Raw genomic sequence first — 20,869 nt, forward strand, 5'->3', positions numbered from 1 at the left:
ATTTTCCGCTAAGAAATGGGACACCACTACTACACTGTTATACGTCATCATATACGTCGTTGCTAGCTCGTCACGTCAGAGGACATGTGCCGATGCACCGGGTATATGACATAAAAATATATTTTCTAGTATCGTGCAATCAGTGCTGTCCGCTAGCAAACTTTAACGATTTTTTTGCAAACGTTAAAAGAACATCACCGTAAATATTAACACAAGATTGAATGTAACATACATAAAAGGAAAAATTGTCATAAAAATCCTTATTAATGGCAAAAATTACTTACATTTATGGGTCTGCTTGCTCGAGTGAGCAGCCATGTTGGAAATTTCTCTTAGCCCTTCGTTTGAAGTGAGGTCCCGAAAAATCTTCGTTTGAAGGGCTATCTGGCCCTTCCCCTTACCCCTAGCCCTCCAACCAAAAGAGAATTGAGACACCACTACCCCTTCACGTGAACGCGCCAAACGGAGGGGTAGGGGAAAGTGTAGGGGTAAGGGGTAGAATTGGGATTGGGCCTTAATATCTCCTATCTCGGCTGTGCCTTGTAGACAACAATGAGATTAAATACAGAGCAAATGATTTGATTTTTCTGAATCTTCACTGTACTTGTGAACATTTCTGTTAATTCAAAATCAATTGCAAATGCACTACATGCAAAGACCTGTTCCAATTCCTCCTTTTCAGTCTGTGATATTGAAGAACACAAGAGCAAGCGAACAAACATGAGGGCTAATATTGGGTTGCGCACATCCCTATTTCTCGAGGGCTCTCTGCAGGGCCAGACAAAAGACCCACAGAAATGTGAGCCTGCGGAGTGCCAGTCTCTTCTCTTCAGACGGATAAATAAGCTTCTTTACACAGTGAGGCTGGAGCGAACACCTTACAGCGACACATAGCGCTAAGAGAGATGGGTTCGCACGATTAGAAGCGCACACACTCGCACGTGCATAATCCTCCTCAAGCTCTCGCTTACACAAAGAACATTAGACCTACAACACTGCCAACACTTGCTGCTCGACAGCTGTGCCCATCTGATTCGGTCGCTCAATGGAGAAGTCTATATCCTATTTTAATATGAAACCAGAGCTTTGTCCGAACGGCTACCTTACCAGGGCTGAAACAAATACTTGTTGCTGTTGTAGCCGCTGCTCAAATCAACACCATCTATTGATCCAGGGTCTCATATACACTTAGCAGGGAAAGTCGGTGAAAGAGAATAGCACAGCCTTTGTCCTGTTTGTGGGAAATTCCTGCTGATTCCACCAAACCGTGGAACTGTACCTAGCTGGTGAGAGCTCTAAAGAGACTGTCAACAAAGTCTTTGTTCGAGAAACACCTGGTTTTTGCAGGCCTACACAATGAAAAACTTGAAAATTTTCCAAGTTTTAACAGAACACAAATACATGAATTTTTATATTTGCAATAGGTAATAACTATAATCATTTTTGTTTTTTCAATTCATTTTGTTAAGCTACTATTGTCGATTCTTCACCCAAAAATGAAAATTCTGTCATCATCATTTATTCATCCTCCTGTTGTTAAAACCTATGAATCTGTCTTCTGCGAAACACAAAAGAAGATATTTTGAGAAATGTCTCGTTGGTTTTGTGTACATACAATGGAAGTTACTGGAACCCAGTTTTGTTTGGTTACTAACATTCTTCAAAATATCTTCTGTTGTATTCTGCAAAAGAAAATCAAACCGGATTGGAATGGCATGAGGGTGAGTGCATGATAAAATAATGTTTATTTTTGGGTGAACTATCGCTCTAGGAATGCTCAAGTTCCGTGCCATGACAAAAGTACAGACATTTTATTGCTGTAATGCAACGCTTCTTGTAAAGAACTGAGGATTTATTCAAACTTGCATGTGAATGAGGACCTGCCACTGTTGGGTGATCAATTTCAAGGGTGTCACTTTTTCTCATTTGAAATCCAGAAACAAAATGACTTTCTTTCACACATTTGGCAAAGTTGTAAAACTAGGGTGTTACACAACATTCTCATAAAACCCTAACGCAGGAGGATAAAACGTCAAGCCACGTATCCACTTGTGGGTTGCATTCCATCTGCCTGTCCTCCGGTTATACTCAAACAATTAATCTTTTGAAATCGAACCAAAGTTTTTAAGTAGTCTCCATCACTCCTGTCTGTGCTCTTATGGTCCCACATGAGCAATATCACACCTTGATCTAAGACATCTGCGCACATTCCTGCAGCTCGCTCTCCCAAATGGAAGTGTTTGAAAGGAACGAACTGATCAAAACAAGAGGCCCATATGCGCTGCAAGCATTGCATAACTTGTGAATCTGAATGTTTAGAATGTTTTCGCTAAAGTCCACTGCTGGTGTACCTTCACCTGTTTAGTGCGGAAATAGGCCATGCACAAAAATGTTCTTATCGTCCCAACAAATCGGCACCAGAATCTCCCAACCATTTATCCAAATACAGACAATCCACAGATCTCATCCGCTCAGGCTCATATCACACACCTGCGGGAGATAAGGCAAAATGAGGGATGACATTTCGGAAGTTTTTGTTAAAATTAGATCAACTTACCTAATCAATGTATCATCACCTGCATGACATGTACAACTACTACTTTCACTGTAAAATATTTTTGTTAGCTAACTAGTATGTCTGTTATAAGTATCCAAATATATCAGATTTGTGTGTTTAGATCTTTCTGCTCAGATCTGGATTCATTGCCAAATCTGGTTTTATTTTGCGGTCAAGCAATGGCAATGAGAACAGAAAGAAGACAGATGTTGATCGCACATTACAATAACAACACAAACCACATATTAAACACTTTCGCACAGACATCGGCTGTGGTTTTTGATGATTTTCCAAAACTTGTGATTACACAACTAATTATCAGCATTCCTTGCGGGCTACTGTTTAGAGAACAGCAGCTACACAACACTAGGCTCCTTATTTTCAACCCTGCAGTACTTTACTTTAAACTTACTATACTTTACTATACTAATTTCATACTATACTTTACACCTACTATTTTACTTTTCATGTCGACGAAAATCAATTCCGGGGGAAATATGTGAGAAAAAAGTTAATTTCTCTTTAATGCAACAATTTACTTGTTGAAACTGAATGTAAAAATCCACAGTAAAGAAACACTAAATAAATAAATGCTAAATGCAGGACAAATATTTGCATCTATTTGAAAAACTCAACTGAAAAACTCTTCCAAAAAATGGAAAATGTCACCGAAACGAGGGAAATTTTCACAATTGTGACATTATAGGACGAAATCAGGAAAGCAGTGAGTCTGATTAAAACGTGTGTTGGCATGAGAGACCCAGAAAGGCGGCCAGGACTGACAGAGTTCAGGAATCTCTGAACAAATTTACAATGACATGCTTTGAACCACCATAAGGCCATCAGGAAAAATACCTGTACTTAAAAGACATTTTGTGAATCATTTATATTGATAAAACTGTCATTTTTTAAATGGAGCCTTTTCAGGCAAACCCCATGTGAATAAGATATAAATAATGTAAATAAGCGTAGTTTTTCACTGACAAACCCTAACATTATGGGGAGCCAAGGAGATGACGTATTTTTGTATGCAAAACCCGGAAGCGAGTTAGCATTTTATGACTTCTGGTTCCATCGCTCCAAAGTCTATGGGTTTTTTTGAATGGGTTTTTGGTAAATCGCCCGAAATAAGGTCTGTGGTAAACAAAACCTCTAAATATTTTCACATTTTATTCTATGACATAAAACACACCAATTATTACCCGCTTGGGATTTTTTAAAACCTTATTGTGTCTTAAAAATGGTGGTTGCTAACAAGCTGCTAAAAGCGACTAGCTTCCTTTGGCCGGGACGTTAGTGTCACGAACAGAGTGGGGTGGAAGAACCCAAGCGCAGGCAACGGCAGTGAAGGGGTTAACAGATATATTTATTTTACAAAAACAAACAAAAACACCCACAATGGGGAAAACGAAACTGATATATATATATACACACAAAACAAAAGACTTCCCACGTGGGGGCAAAACGTAAAATCAAAGAGAAGCAAAAACCTAACTCAGAAACTCGACACAACGTCTTAAAATAAAACAAGGCAGGACAACTAAAGCAAAACCACAAAACTCACAGTTCACGAACAAGGCATACAACAGGACCATGAGCATATACACAACACACGCCACATACATAAACGTAATACAAGAGCACAGGACAAAGAAACAAGAGGGTATATATAGGGAAGACAAACGAGGGATAATTACATGGGGCAGGTGTGGGACATTAAACACTCAGGGAAAGATAACGAGGAAACGAGAGGAATGGGGCCAATGACAAGACACTGGAGAGAACGTATATTATTGTCAAAAGGACAATAATATGTTTCTCTCCACACATAACCAAAAGCTTTGCCATGGCTCTGCTACAGGACCAAGAAAAACATGACTAAGGAAGCAGAGCCATGACAGTGAGATGTCATCGCACATATAAAGCTCACAAATAATTCAACATCGGCACAGATCTCTTAAAACGTAGATGCGGATTCATTCACGGAGTAGCCTAATTACTTACCAGGGAACACATTTTAAATAAAGTTTGAAAGTTGTCGGAGGTTTGGTGGTGGTGACGTTGATATCGAGCGACCCTAAGTGTATAGTTTATAGTGTATATTTATATTATCGTGTTAGCTTTTTACTTCTGGAACTGATGATCTTGATAGACAAAACGTTTAAACATCATAAACCTTTGTTAATCACAGAGCTTATTTTTTGCGATCATCCAAAAGTCTATGGGAAAAATGCAAAGGCTTTCGGTCGAGGGAACCAACGCGGCACTTACTTCCGGGTTAGCTGTCAAAAATACGTCATCTCTGAGTCGAGATTTACCTCTGAGGTACTGGATTTTGAGGCCCTAATGATTTGTAGTTACAGCATTGTGATAACAGCTGACATAATTTATGGCGAAGAGCAGGACATCACTCACTAAACAAGATATATTATACAACCTAAATGAAAGGCACTATGCCCTAACTATAAGATGTAACAACAAGAATACTGAGATTTCTGTACATGTTACTGAATCAACAAGATTTCAACCAATGATATAATGATAGGGTTAGGTTCAGGTTAGGAATTCAAGTTAAGGATTGGGTTGGACTAAGTACATGTGATAGGAAAATTGTGAATCACTGGCGCTGCAGCTGCATGCAAACAGAAATAAGAGTCATTTGAGTCAACACAAAAATACACTTGCATGTGTTCTATTTTTAGGTTCAGTGCTATAAATGACATAAACACCCTCTAATTACACTGTTTAACGAGCAGCATAGCTTGTGAAGAATAATCAGCACATGCATCTTAAAATTAAAGATTTTTTTGTCATGCCAACCACAACACAGTCAGTTATTCTCTTGAGGGTTTAAAGCAGAATAATAAACCCTTATTAATGCAATGGTTTTGAGAGCTGCAGTCAGACGACAGCGTTTATTCTGTCTATATATGTTTAACAAATCTTTTTGCCTAAACCTTTTAAAAAATAAAATTAAAGAATAATATGTGGGGTCAACGAAAAACCTGTGCATATTGTATATAGACGGTTTCATAACAACATAAACAAACGTTACTGCGCATGCACACTTTTGTGACCCCAACTTATCTTCCGGTACACATTCACAAACAATAGAGTGCCTGTAGATTATTTCTGATAAGAATTCATAGAAACTGAGAAGAACCGTTACTTGGCTAAACTTGTCTCTCCAATATTTTGAATTTAGACTCCGATACCAAGCTCAACCGCTAGATGTCAATGTACCATACGGTTTGTTTAAATGTGTCAAAACTACAGGACCCATTCAACAAATTGTTTATTTAATAAAATGAACATACAACAAAATTCGACAAATCATTTATTTAATACAATTATTATACAGTAAAATAATAATATAAATTAATATTAACATAAGTTAAATAAAATATAAATAGTTCTATTATTAGACGCTAGCCAAACACAAACCGGAAGTTAACTGGGGGTCACGCGTGCTCGCATCTGATGAAACGGTCTATAGTGCAATAGTGCATTTCACAAAATCTTCAAGAAATTAGAGTATTTAATAGGGCACTGTGTGCCAGAAGTTGAAAAATGTTTATGTGTATACAGAGTTTTTCTCCTGTTCATATTACCACTGGTTAGAAGGTCTGGAAACTTTAGACATCTGGCATTAAAGTCCCAGTGAAATTAAAACTTACAATGCCTATTTTTTCATGAAATATTGCAGTGTTTATTGTAAATAGTTTATCAATGTGGGTCATTCTCTTTTTAAAATTAGTGTGCGCTCATAATCTTCAATTAAAATCTGAAAATGCACTTCCTTCATGTAATGACTATCCATCTTAAATTACATATGTTAGACGGCTTGGGCGGAGCACCCATTACCTCCTCCCCTTCAACTGTCAGTCTGCTGCCAGTTCCATTTCAAAATGCAACGGCTGTTTTTATACATCCAATCAAATCGCAGAGAAAGATGAAAGCCATGCCCACCATTTTTCTAATTCAAAATTCCATTTCACATGGAAATGCGTCAAAATTTGGAAATAAAAATGATCGCAACTTCCGGTTCACAGGGACTTTAAGCCCGCCTCCATTTCAGGCTGCTGCACTTGTGTTTACAGCACTGACAGTCGTGAATCCTTTTAACATAAGAGAAAACGGTCTCTTAGGCGCATTGAAAGCAACAAAGGTCTATTTTTTATACATTTTGTCAGGTTTGCTAATGTGGTCTAATGCTTTTGCGCACAGCGTTGTTGTATATCCTACACAAAGTCAACAGCACAATATATAAAACACATTTGCAAAATGACACCTCGCACCTAATCCTATTATCATTTTACCATAACATTATTTTCATGTGTTTCTAGAACAAAGCAGATGAAATTAGCTCTGGAACATCAATGTGGTTCCAAATTTAAGGAAACGACAAAAACAGACAGAATGCTGGAAAGCACCCGTTCCACTAAACACAGTCCAGCCTCTGTGTTTTTTCCTCTAGCCTTCACACTTATTCATACTCAAATGCATGTGCGAGCCTTCGAGGAAAACCCTCACTGCCCTGGACTTTCCGTGTAATGACAGTCTGGTTAGACACCAGACCAACACTGCCAAACCAGACTTCAACAACAAAGCCAGTGAGGCAATAAGCATGACACACAAAACAGTAGAGCTTTAAATGCAACATACAACAATTCGTTGCTAAATGTCAATCCACAGCCTACACACAAAGATATAAACAAGTACGGCAACATTATTTAAGGTTAATTGTTGCAATAACAGAGCATTTTTGGTATAACTCAAGGCCAATGAAGGGAGCCTAACAAAGTGGTATTTCTGCATGTCTTCTTAAGATTTAGAACACTTCCAGGGAATGTAAGATTATTGCAAAGGTCAAGTTGTGCAAAGTGTTAACAATAAAATCGGATTGAGGCTGAACACATCACGAGTTCTAATTCTGCAAAAGGCATTCATTGACAAAAAACATAGCAATATATGGCAATTACATTAACCTTACATGTAACCACAGTTACAAAAACTACTCCCTTTAAAAGATGTTACAGGATATAAAGCTTTACCTATCAGACTTGCACAACAAATAATATAAATAAGATCTTTAAAGCATTAAACAACATAAGTGTCTGAACAACAATTACATTATGCTCAAGAGCCAACCAACTTCTTTGTTGCACAATTAGGGTCATGAGAAATGAGAACATTGAAGAATACTTCAGGGCAATGAACCTTGAAAATAAACTTCTAGATCCAGACCATAACATGACTCTCAAAAACACGGAAAGCTGCTTTGTTTTGCTCTTGGGAAAAAATCCACCTGCATACACAATGGAAAAAAATCACCATTGTCCGTATAAGCACAACAATCAGGCCCTAGATGCTTATTGTGCTAAAAACATTCTTCATTTCGAATCTTGGCAACCAGGCCTTTTCGAAGCGCCATCAATGGTGCCTAATCTCAATGTCATAGAGTGAAGCCTGAGTGAGGTGGGGTTGTGCTCCTCCCAGGGGACCCCAGTCGGCTGAATATTGTGTGGATACAATAATAACTGATTTAACAGCAGATGAATGAGACTAATGAACCTGTGGATCATCCAATTAGGGCTTTTTGGCCACAAAGGCCATGAAATGCTACTGAGTTTTATTGTGTGGAAATATGGGAAATCGACTATCATTTGCAAACTGAGTATAGAAAAGGGGAAAGAAAAGTGTAGGTTTTTATTTATCTGGCTAAAGAAATGGACAGGATAATACTATTTGAATTAAAGAAAATGTTTGTTATTGTTTTCTCCTTAAACAATCATTTAAAACCTAAAGAGAGGAACAATTTTGATGAAGATTGTTTAATTGTGTTTTTTTTTTCTTTTTTTCTCCTCAGACCCTGAAAATCAGTTTTTATGTTATCCGTCTTCACTAGAGGTGTAACAATATACTGATGTATCATAACACAGTAATATATATATATATATTAGAGCTACTACAATTATTTTATGATGACATCTGTTTATTCCTATTGGTTGGCGCTGCCAACATGTAACCTGCATTAATATTTCATTGGTGTCCTTCCGAAACTGTCATGACTCTGCCTCATCATGTCATGTCTATTCTTGGTCTTGTGGCAGAGTCATGGCAAAGCCTTAGGTTATATGTGGGGAGAGAGATTTTGACCCTTTCGGCCTTATATACTCTCTCCCCGGTCCGCGTCTCTGTTCCAGCCCTCTCGTTCCTCGTTAGCTTTCCATCAGTGTTTCATCCCCTACACCTGTTCCCTTGTTAATTATCCTTTGTTTGTCTCCCTATTTAATGCCCTCGTGTTTGCTGTCCTGTGCTGTTGCGTTTTACTTTGTACTCCTGTCAAGATCTCTGTAAAGACCTTGTATTGATATCGTGTAGTGTTCCTGTTCTTGTTTCTGCTTGTGAGTACCCAGTCTAGTCTAGTGTTAGTTTTGTCTAGTGTCTTAGTATTGTTAGTTAGTGTAGTCCCTGTTCTCAAAGTGTGTCATTCCCTTGTCCTCATCGTTTAAAGCAATGCTAATTTGTTTATTTTAAAGAGTTAGGGTTATGCATACAACATCGTGACATACAAGATTCCAACTTGTGACGTTTTGCACTTAAGGCAAGAAAAATTCCTCTGAGACACATCGACCCAGATCAAGGTTAAGCCTCACTAAGACTAAATGCTTACAATGACCCCTAATTTATTTTGTTTATGTAGATCTGGTTGCCTTGTAAGCTTTACAAAAACGAGTCAAGACATTTATCCAAAACATCACGTCTGTCTTAGGCAGTTAAATGCATTACCATTTTTTGCTGGTGTATTTTGGAAATAATAGCATATTCTAAATTCACGTGGTTTGGTTTTTCAACCAGTGATTAGCGCCACTGTTGTAACTATAGAAAAGAAATACTTCGACCAACATATTTAAGTCAAACATGGTGTGCTTAAGCCAACCGTTATTTCATCTTGTTCTTCAGTTTGCTATTTTTACCGTCTGCCATGAAGCACAGCTAAATAGTTCCATTTCTTTAATCTGAGGGTCATATTTAGGTGACCACGATTACAGACTTTACCATTCTATATAAATACTTGATTCAAGCAAAAGGATCTCGCCACAAATTTCCCCTTCATTTAGTGAAACTTCCGTCATGATTCTTGCTGACCCATCGTGTGACCTTGCTGAATAGACAGTTTCGACCAGGTATTAAACACAATGATAAAGAGTGTGTAGCTTTGCATGAGCTACTTTCAGCACACAGGACTTCACATGTACACAATGTTCAATTTTCTCCTGCAAAAACCAAAGGTATTTTTTCTCAACACCAGACAAGAGAATTGTGACATGTGCAACCAGTCTGTTGTGCTATCCGGTAACTTCTGTTGTACTTCAAAGTGAGAGTTTGATAGCATACAGTGGAAAATGGCTCCTTTGCAGGTGGTAGCACTGCAGACGCTTTTAATGTGGTTTCTTTGGTTTCACCTTCCTGGAGCTCGCCGCCTCCCTGCTGATTTACACCGTCCAGGTTTCTCACTCCGGTAACCACCTAATAGTTTCAGGCTTTAACCAGCAGTATTTTATAAGCGGGACAAGGCATTCTCTCTCTAAAGCTAGAATTCAATGCTAATGCAAAACTGGCTTTAGACGGAAAGGTTTAGATCCACATGTAAATAAACAAACGCCACCCTTATTCATGCCAGCCTGACCGTTCATCATAAATGCGAATACTGTATAATGTTATACTAAAACCATGGCAACATTCCTGGCCCCGTCGGCATACAGTCCTCATGTTTGTTTGGGCACGAGAGATTCTGCTTAAAAGCACCACTTGAAGTCATAACTATACCACAATAACAAACAGTAAAGCAAGTATTAGTAACTACAATGTCAAAATGTTGAAATAAAGCATGGGTTTGAAATTCTGCCTCGGTGGAACACTGTATTATTGAAAATGGGAGTAATTGCTTGACTTTGGACCAGTGCCACTTTGCTTCTGTGCTGCCTGCTGTAAGTTATAGGGGGTCCTTTTACTGCTGATGTTTCTTAAGCCTCCACCACTGACTTTTAAAATGTTCCCTGTCTTCATGGCACAATTAAGATGTTTCTTATACGGATCTCTCCTGAAACAAATTTTAGTGATAAATGATAATGTAAGATGGGAACACTTTTTTGCAAGATGTTTCAACAACTTTGTATTGCATAAACATGCCTTTTACACTCCACTTACATGTCTTATGATCACCATATACAAACTATTTTAAAGGGGAACTCTGCCGGAAAATGAAAATTCTGCCATCACCCTCAAGCCTAAGACATCCGTTTACCTTGTCAGCGCAAATTGAGATAGTTTTGATGAGGTTTGGGAGCTTTCTGACTCCCGTCCATAGACAGCAACGTAACTGACATTCTGCACTTTGAAAGTCAGTTGCATTGCTGTCTGGGCAGGTGTCAGAAAGTTCCCGAACCTCATGTTAAGAAAGATCTTAATTTGCGTTTTGAAGATGAATGGATGTCCTAGAGTTGTCTAATGAATTCCCTTTAATACAGAATCCATGTTATAGTGATACAAGCCAGATAATCTTTCAAATAATACTGCAAATGTCAAATGTCTAAGATTTTTATTTTGTTTGGTTTAATGTGGCAGGCCTGCAATGAGCTTTACTCAAGAATGGAGGAAAGCTATAGCTTATCTTAGAACGTATGGCATTTCCTCTGGTCTGGGCTGCATCAGAAACATTGCCACAGACAGGGATGACTTTTAGAGATCTTCTTTACTGGCACACATGAGAAACGGTAAGAAAGCTGTGTGCAATTTTCCTAATGAGATGTACTGTCTTCTTGGTGAGGAACAATGCTTTAAACACAGTGTATGAATCCAACAACGGTTTCTTGGGGCATCTTGTAGAATGACACTGATGGGAAGAGAGAGAGAGAAAAAGAAAGAAAGAAAGAAAGAAAGAAAGAAAGAAAGAAAGAAAGAAAGAAAGAAAGAAAGAAAGAAAGAAAGAAAGAAAGAAAGAAAGAAAGAAAGAAAGAAAGAAAGAAAGAAAGAAAGAAAGAAAGAAAGAAAGAAAGAAAGAAAGAAAGAAAGGTTTTTTAAATGGAACATGTGACGGTTTTAGACATGCAAGTGCTCCGTTTAACTCTATGGGAATCTGGTCATTCTCATAAACATCACTTTCCTAAATCCTGTGCAATTACATTTTATGAAAATAAAAAGCCATGAGAAGTGTGAATTTTCTACAAAGTTTTATGGGGGTTAGGAAATTTCCCCTCGCTTTTGAAAGAAGCACTAAAATAACACCAACCCATGATGGAAGAAAAGTAATTGAATGAATGAGGTTTCAATTTATTGCATTAATTTTAACGAAGTACAAGTGCACAGAGGAATTTGCAGAACACCACCGTAAGTTTAACCTTATATACATTTATGATTTAAACCGGTTATAAACTAAAATCTAAATTCCCTTCTTTGACACGACACCAAACACTAAAAATAATCTCTGGCAGCATGTTTATGATCTTTAAAAGAGGAATCCCATGCTGTGGGGGAGAATCTCAGTCCCTTTGAGGGAAACAGTAAATCTCATTGCCTATAAAAATGTAAAGAAGCAAGGTAAACTCTCTCCTCAGTGACCCACAGTTCCACCCACTAAAAGTATTTCTCATTTTGTTCGCACCTGGTCTGTACTCTCCTCTTACAGTTTGATGCCTGGGCCCTGGTCAATAGGGACCGCAGGAGGGTGTGTGAACTCTGCATGCGAGACAATGGCATGAAAGCATGACAGAAAAATAAGTTTCTATACCAAAGGTCACTTGCAAAGATGTGCTGTGTTTAAGAGCTTCTCTGGGGATTGATATTTGTGACAGCCAGTAAAACGGGAAAACACGGGGTATTAGGATGTACAAAATAGATATATTTTATTTTTAATTTAGACCATAAGTCGCTTTCCTAGGCTTAAAAACCAACCATGGCTTGACCATGTTTGTAAATTATAGGCATTAAATTCCGTGGCGTCTCAAGTCATCTGATATTCAAAGCGTTTTGGAGCAAGCATGTAATTTATCATCTGTGGCCATGGGGGTCTGAAGTTTCAAAAACAGAAACCTAAACCTAACCCTAACAGGCCTAAAAAAAACGTGATTTGAATTTTAATTCTCACGGGTGGTCTTACCTGGTTTGCCTCGTAAAGTGCTTAGCACCGAGGTTCACCTCAGGCTGACGCAGGGGAAACAGACTCCGCCTGAGCCGACTCTCACCTACGCACCTCAACTACTAAAAGAAAGCTGCTCTTTATGAGGCTTGCCACGTGGCGGAAGATTGGCTGCAGTGTATTAAAGCGAGTTTAAGAACGTTGCATCTCAGAGCGAGCCACACTGCACTGCCCATGCTTGACAGCTTCTTAAGTGTTCGGCCAATTTTGTGGTTTGCACACCTCCGCCTCAACTCAGAATTAAAGCACAAAAAATCTGAAAGCACAGTGCTCAGGACCGTCTATGAAATGCCTTTGGCATTCCTGATTAACTTGATGGATAGGGCTCAGAAAGCAGTTTTTTGTCAGTCTGTTAATGTTAGGCCAATAAAAATACATTGAATAATCTGCCACCATATGTTTGAGGGTCTGTTCTTAAAAAAAAATTCCCCTTTCAATCCAAAAGGTTTTTCTCAGAAAAAATGTTGTGGTAATGACACACTCATAGCATATGAGCGAATAGCACATGATATCCATAATTCCTTTAGAAAATCATCCAACGTAGCAGTAATCGCTGGCTTTAGATAAAATATCATAATCATTCAAAAAGACATTAATGTGACACAACAATGATTTACCTCTGAAACTTTTGGTACAACCCAAAATTGATTTAGTGTCAGAACAAATAGGAATCTCACTTATCCAGCGTAACATAAATAATAGCCGACCAAAAAAACAAGCCATCCAAAGAAATATCTGGTTCCACTGATCTTCTACTCATCCCAAACACTGTTGCCAATGTTGAGCACAGCTGCCAAAACGGATGTACGGAAAGCAGTTCAGAGAAATCACCAAAACCGACCCGTTGTGTGATCACCTCAATCATTTTCACGCTGGATTATATTTGCAGACTCACATTTTTGCAGTTTTACTGCATCTGTGTATGGTCGAGTTGCTGTCTTCAACAGAGGAAATGAGATCAGAGAACAGCGGAGGACCTTTGCATAACATTCACTCCGGCCACACATGGGGTCATTCACGGTACTGAGGAGTATATAAGATGACTTCACTCCCACAGAAGCCATTAAACCGACGGTAATAAAGATCCGGTAGCTGAGCGGCCATAATGACATTTAAGCATTTGGAAGCGATCTGGAGAATGCTTCAAACTAAATGACTGCATGCTTTTATGACCGAGGGCAAGTGTCCCGATGTAACACGATGCTCCAGGAACTGCGCGAGAGAGACTGAGCTCACATACGAGAACAACAGGTCACGTGGACTTGGGAGAAACAAGCACCAACCTGTGACTGGGCCTTTGGATCAGGTGAATGAATATTATTGGGGCTTTCAAATGTCGGGTTGGAAAATAAGTGTTTTAGACAGCTTTCCTACATACATTTGTCACAGACTAGGCAGCGAATAAAGACCAAGATCACTGCTGACATGCCAAGTGAGGGATGAATGGTAGATGCAAGAGCTGCTTAGACTTTAAAATGACTTGGAATCAGCAGAAAGGTCAGAGCACATATTTGTTTGAAATTCTAATGTGAACATTCGTTTTAAATCAGCGCTTTTAAGTCGCTCGTGAAGACAGGCTTTAATTATTAAACTGTCAACTGATTATATTGTGCTGTTAATCAATTTTTTTGTTAAAATGTTAAGTTGACAGTAATTTTTGAAGAAACAATTAATGTTACATAGTCAAAATAGTCCCTTCAAGATTCCGTCCATTCTTCAAACACTCTTTTCCTCTGCAGGGAGGCTGGAGACTATTCCAGCATCCTGAAAAATAGAAAAGACCTCGGAAAGATGACCAGCCAAACAGAGGACTGAATGCTTATTTCTTTTTTTTATGTATTTGTATTTTACCTGTATATATAAATTCGCATTAATTAAAGGTCCAGTGTATGAAATTTAGCGGCATCTAGTGGTGAGGTTGCGTATTGCAACCAATGGCTCACTCCAGTCCTCCCCCCCTTCAAAGCACTATGGAGGCTGACACAGAACTAAGATGTCGTCACGTTTTCGCTTCTTTGCCCAAGGAGATAACGTATTTAGGAAACACACTCTGTGGAGCAGACTGTAGAAGCGACATGCCGAATTTCATGCAAAGGGACCCGCGGTGTATGTAGAAAGAAATAGCTCATTCTAGATGATAAAAACATAACACTTCTTTATGCAAGCTCTTTATACACCTCTAGAGACATAGTTTTTCCATGACATTCATAGACATTTCTGTCAACAGGAAATTACACACTGGACCCTATATGTATGATGCATTTGATTTTGTATAGCACTTCTTCACATTTACAGTCATCAAGAAAGATCTGCCCTTACAAGACAAACTTGAAACATGAATGAATTTCGTCACTTTGACTAATTTAATAACTGTTTAAATCCAGAATGACAGACTGTAACATGTTCAAAGTAATGAAGGAAGGAGGCGGAAACCGGCGAGCAATAACCAAAACTTTAATAACATAAACAAAGCATAAACCAAAGTAAAGGGCCGGCAGCCACCTCACGGTCGACTGCCGGCTACACAGACATAACACATACAATGTCCAGGCCTGGTCCTCTCTCGTCGTACCTTCCTGTTGCTCCTCCTCTTATGCTTCCGGCTCCGTGAGAGATGCGAGACTGGTGTAACGCACAGCTGACACTCATTATCACTCGCGCCACCGGCCTCGCGTCGTTCCCTCACGGCTCTCGTCCCGCCTCCCTCGTCACACAGGCATTATTTAACTTTTACCTTGGCTAACACAATGTGAACTTTTTTGCTGATTCTCCTGAAGTCATTTCAAAGTCTTTGCTTTGCTTTGCAACAGTCTCTTGCTATACACTTTTAGTCACTCACCGTGTTGTTTCTACAAGTGTTCACTGGCATTTTGCCTTTCACACAGAGAGACATTTGCAACCTTAATTATTAGACTCTCTGAATCATCGTAAATGCCAAAATCAATATAATTTCAAACAGCATCCCACTTTTACTCGCAACCTCTTAACGCATCAGTTCCTGGCACTCAGATCAACAGAACCTATTTACAAAGAATTCATCTCATGTAATTCCTATCACAGGTTTTAATTCAGTACTGATGTAAGAAGAACATAATTTGTCATAATGGCCACTCGCAATAATTAAAAGTTGCTTTCTAATAGTTAACATAGCTCCAAAAAAGCACATGAATGATGGACTATTAGTTCTTAATGACTTAATTACGTAGTACATCCAACCCTGTTTCGCATATTTTCAATGACATTCCCATGACTACACATCAGTCAATACTTCTCATTCAGATGTCAATGCTTCTCATTCAGGTTGCTTTTTTGGTCTGTGCACATTGGCAGTACATATAACACAAACAAAAAAGCAATTGATGATCACAACTGATAATATTTCAGGAACCCCGTACAGATTCTAGTGGTGGTCATCAGCGGACACTTTATATATAACCAATTAAAGCCACAGAGGCAAACAGCCAGAACTCCAAAACTAATGCATGACATTTAGGAAACATCAATAATTCTCTTGATCATTACTGTAAGTGGCCACATGTTGTGATGATGTCTCCAGGTTTGGGATTTTAACAAGAAGTATTGGTGAATTTATATGATGCTCATGAAACTCATTGGTGAAATCAGCTGATGTCTCCCATGTTTTGCACTAACAAGTTTGCCAGCTGTGGCGAAGTCCGTTTAACTGGGCGAAGTACACACTTAGGTTTTCCACATTGGTGGATGAATACATTTTAACCACAAAATGAAAGAGTGAACAGCAAATCGAACTTTCACAGGAATGAAACTAAAGGTAAATGTATTGTGCATATCTAATGGTGTTTAACGTAAAGTTAACTAATTAAGTAATATCAATTGAATAAATACTAATAAACGAGAATAAAAAAGTACACTTCAACGTTCTTGTGTAGAAGAGCAAAAAATTTAAAAATCAAAGTTGACCCCAAATGAAGTCATTTTTAGCAACATTACAGTTGCCATTTGAATGTAATGGTTGGGTCCTCAGCGGGTGCTTCAACTGAGGGCCGTAGGAGACAGACGCCACTGTGGCTTTACCCTAAACTCCCCTCTGCCAGACCGGCCCTCAGTTGCAGCGCCCAATCCAAAATAGTACAACAAACCACCCGCAAATAGCGAGCTAGAGAGTTCTTTACCACAGTGACAGATGTTTCTCAATGCAGCCTCCACAGAGCTGGTCCTAGTTCAAATTGTGTGGCTGTTCACTAAAAACTCAAGTGATGGATCATTCAAGATTCAAGCAATTTCTTTGGAATTTCATTGAGCTTTGATGATTTTAATTAAGACAAGTTTAAGCTCAGCTTGCCCTACATCTCAAGATTATCACAACATCTTAAACTCTCTAAACATTTTTCTTCACCACAATCACAATTTAGCTTTTAACTCGTTCGTCAATCATGATGTGATGGTCATGAGACAACGGGTCTTTCATAAAAACAGCAGATGTTTTTCCGATCGACAGATGAAAACCGAGAGGGGTCTAAGCAGTCAGAACACCAGATGACCACGAATCCATTTTATAACAACTTGATCAGAGCTGGGACTTCAAGAAGGTGAGGGTTATTTGCTTAGACGTTAAATGAGTTAGTGATGTCAAAGACCTGATCTTTGAGGGGGGCACTTCAAAGAAGACTGCTATTATTTCTGAACATCTTACGAGGATGGAATGCAGGGTCTAAAAGCAATGGCTTTTCTAGCTTAAATCGAAACCACAGAATGTCCTTTCACACGTTAAAGGTCCAATGTGTAATTTTTGGAGGATCTATTGACAGAAAAGTAATATACATAATGTCTCGGTTACGACTGTAACCTCCATTCCCTGGTGGAGGGAACGAGACATTGCGTTGAGAGACAGACTGGGGTTTGATCTTGAGAACCTATCATCTCCAAGAGGAATTTTAAAATGCCAATGGGCTTGGTGAATGGCACACGCACGCCAGTCCTCGCCCCGTGCATACGGGTATAAAAGGAAGATGGCGGCGGTCATTCATTCACCCTTTGGGCTGAGGAACTTGAGAGCTATCTCCCGGTCCCTAAGGCTCTGTGTGCGGTCCAAGTAGAGGCGCAGTGCGGGTACTGGACACAACACGTTGGAGATTGGGTCTTACTCCCCAGAGGGGAGCACCTGCAGGTTCACCACCTGGTCCCGGAAAGGAGTGGTGGGAACCTTGGGCACGTAACCGGGCTGGGGTCTCAGGATAACGTGAGAACTACCGGGCCCGAATTCTAGGCACCCATGGGAAACGGAAAATGCCTGGAGGTCCCCCACCCTCTTGATAGAAGTGAGCGCCATCAAGAGTGTCGTATTCATTGTGAGATGAGGAAGACTGGCATCTCTTAGGGGCTCGAAAGGGGCCGTACCAAGGCCCTGTAAGACCACATTAAGGTCGCAAGAGGGTACGGAGCACGGTCGAGGTGGATTCACCCTTCTCGCACCCCTAAGGAACCTGGTGACCAGGTCATGTTGGCCGAGAGACTTACCCTCCACGTGATCGTGATGAGCGGCAATAGCGGCTACATACACTTTCAACGTGGATGGGGAGAGGTTACTCTCGAGTCTCTGCTGTAGGAAGGCCAACACTGACCCGATCGAGCAATTCTGTGGGTTCTCTCCGTTGGAAGAACACCAGGAAGAGAAGCGACGCCACTTATAAGCATATAGACGCCTAGTGGCGGGGGCTTTAACCTGCAGGACAGTCTCTCTGACCGCCGGCTGCAAGTCACTTGAGGTCTCCTCGTCCCGTCCAGGGTCCAGACATGGAGATTCCAGAGGCCTGGCTTGGGGTGCCACACCATGCCCTTCCCCTGCAACAGAAGGTCCTTCGTCAGGGGAATCGGCCAGGGGGAACTGTTGTCAGAGCCACCAGGTCTGAGAACCAAGTCTGGTTGGGCCAGTAAGGTGCAACTATCAGTACTCGATGTCCCTCTTCCCTGACCTTGAACAGGACCTGTGCAAGGAGGCTCACTGGGGGGAAGGCGTACTTCCGCTTGTCCCACGGCCAGCTGTGTGCTAAGGCATCCATGCCGAGGGGTCCCTCGGTCAGGGAGTACCAAAGCTGGCAATGGGTGGAGTTTGGGGAGGCAAACAGGTCCACCTGCGCCTGGCCGAACCGTATGAGCCAGACTGCGTGGGGATGGAGTCGCCATTCTCCACGGGGCGTCCCCTGATGAGAGAGCGCATCGGCTGTCTGGTTCAGGTCGCCTAGGATGAAAGTGGCTCGCAGTGACTTGGTCACCTGCTGACTCCAGAGGAGGAGGCGTCGGGCGAGTCGTGACATCTGCCGTGATTGTATGCCGCTTTGGTTATTGATTTACGCTGTCCGACCGGACCAGCACGTGTTTGTCCTGCATGAGGGGCCGGAGCCTCCTCAGTGCCAAAGGACAGCCAGCAACACCAGGCAGTTGATGTCCCACCACAGCCGGGGACCCGTCCACTGCCCCAATACTGCATGACCGTTGCACACGGCACCCCACCCCTGCAAGGAGGCGTCTGTCATGACCACGACGTGCCTCGAAACCTGCCCGAGCGGAACCCCTGCTCAGAGAAAGGTCAGATCTGTCCAGGGGTTGAGGGTGCGAAGGCACTGAGGTAAGCCAGAGATAAGCCAGTCATCAAGATAGTTGAGTATCCTCACGCCTTGCTCCCTGAGGGGCGCTAAGGCAGCCTCTATGAGTTTGGTAAAAACTCGAGGAGACAGGGCCAGACCGAAGGGCAGGACCTTGTACTGTTACGCTCTTCCCTCGAACACGAACCGCAGGAACGGCCGATGTCGAGGGAGGATAGAGACGTGAAAGTACGCGTCCTTCAGTTCGATTGCCACAAACCAATCTTGGTGACGAACTGAGCCCAGGATGCGCTTCTGCGTCAGCATCCTGAACGGCAGCTTGTGTAGGTGCTTGTTCAGGAGGCGCAGATCCAGAATGGCCCCACCTTTTTTGGGCACTATGAAGTACGGGCTATAAAACACGGAAGACATCTTTCGCCAGAAGGGCGGCAACCTCGTCCCAAAGCACGGGGGTGTTCTCCCCTCGAACCGAGGTGTGGAGAATGCCCCGAAACTTTGGCGGGTGCCTGGCGAACTGGATCGCATAACCGAGACGGCTCGTCCTCTCTAGCCAGCGTGACGGGCTTGTGCACTCTTGCCAAGCGCCCAAGAACCGTGACAGCGGAACCAGAAGGACTATCTGCTTCACCGTGCCGTGGTATGCTGGTTTGGTAACTGACAGAGTGGTCACCTCGCACGGGGCGGAACCCCGGGGAGGTCGATGGCTCTGTTGAGTTGCCTGCTTGTTGTCGCTGACCGACGCAACGTCCGGTGGAGGTTGCGGCCGGCAGCTTGGTCCGTCCAAGACACCGTCGAGTCGAGGGTGCTGTGGAGGAAGAAAACTCAGGGAAAAACTCTCTTTTTGTGAGAATGTGGGACTTGATGGGAACGCAGCAGGCAGTGTCCCTCTCCGACCCATGGGCATTGGTATGGCCGGGGTTGGGCCCGATGTTAACTTCCCCAAGTTCTTCCCGTCAGGGCCGCTTAGAGGTCCTCTTAGCAGCCTGCTAACGGGGGGCAGATGCCTTCCTCCGCAGGGATCTGCATCTCGGGTGGGCCATTGTCTGGGAGGGCCCTGGAACCGGAAGAGCCGCCGCGGAGGGGTGGGGCTGCTGGGAAGCAGGCTGCACTCGGGACCGTGACGACCGATAGGTGTTCACGTCGTGGTGTGGCAGGATCTGTTTGATTGCCTCGGTCTGCTTCTGCACCGCGGAGAACTGTTGTGAACATGCCAGATCGACAAACCCTGCCTCAGCATGCTTGACCCCCAAACATGTGACGCAGGTGTCGTGCCCGTCTGACTCAGGGATGAGTCTGTCACATCCAAGGACAGAGAGAAATTTGCTCTTTTAGGTCTGTAGTTTGCTGCCGAGACACCCAGGGGAAGTCCGCTCTCAGGAGGGAGAAGTCCGCTGCTCTGTGTCATAAATCCAGCAGTATTGTGAAGAGATAATGCTTGACAATCATATGCCACGCAGGTTCCTAAGAACAAAGGATGAATGAATGACCGCCGCCATCTTCCTTTTATACCCGTATGCACGGGGCGGGGAC

Source organism: Triplophysa rosa, linkage group LG15, assembly GCF_024868665.1.
Source record: "Triplophysa rosa linkage group LG15, Trosa_1v2, whole genome shotgun sequence".
NCBI classification, from domain to species: Eukaryota; Metazoa; Chordata; class Actinopteri; order Cypriniformes; family Nemacheilidae; genus Triplophysa; species Triplophysa rosa.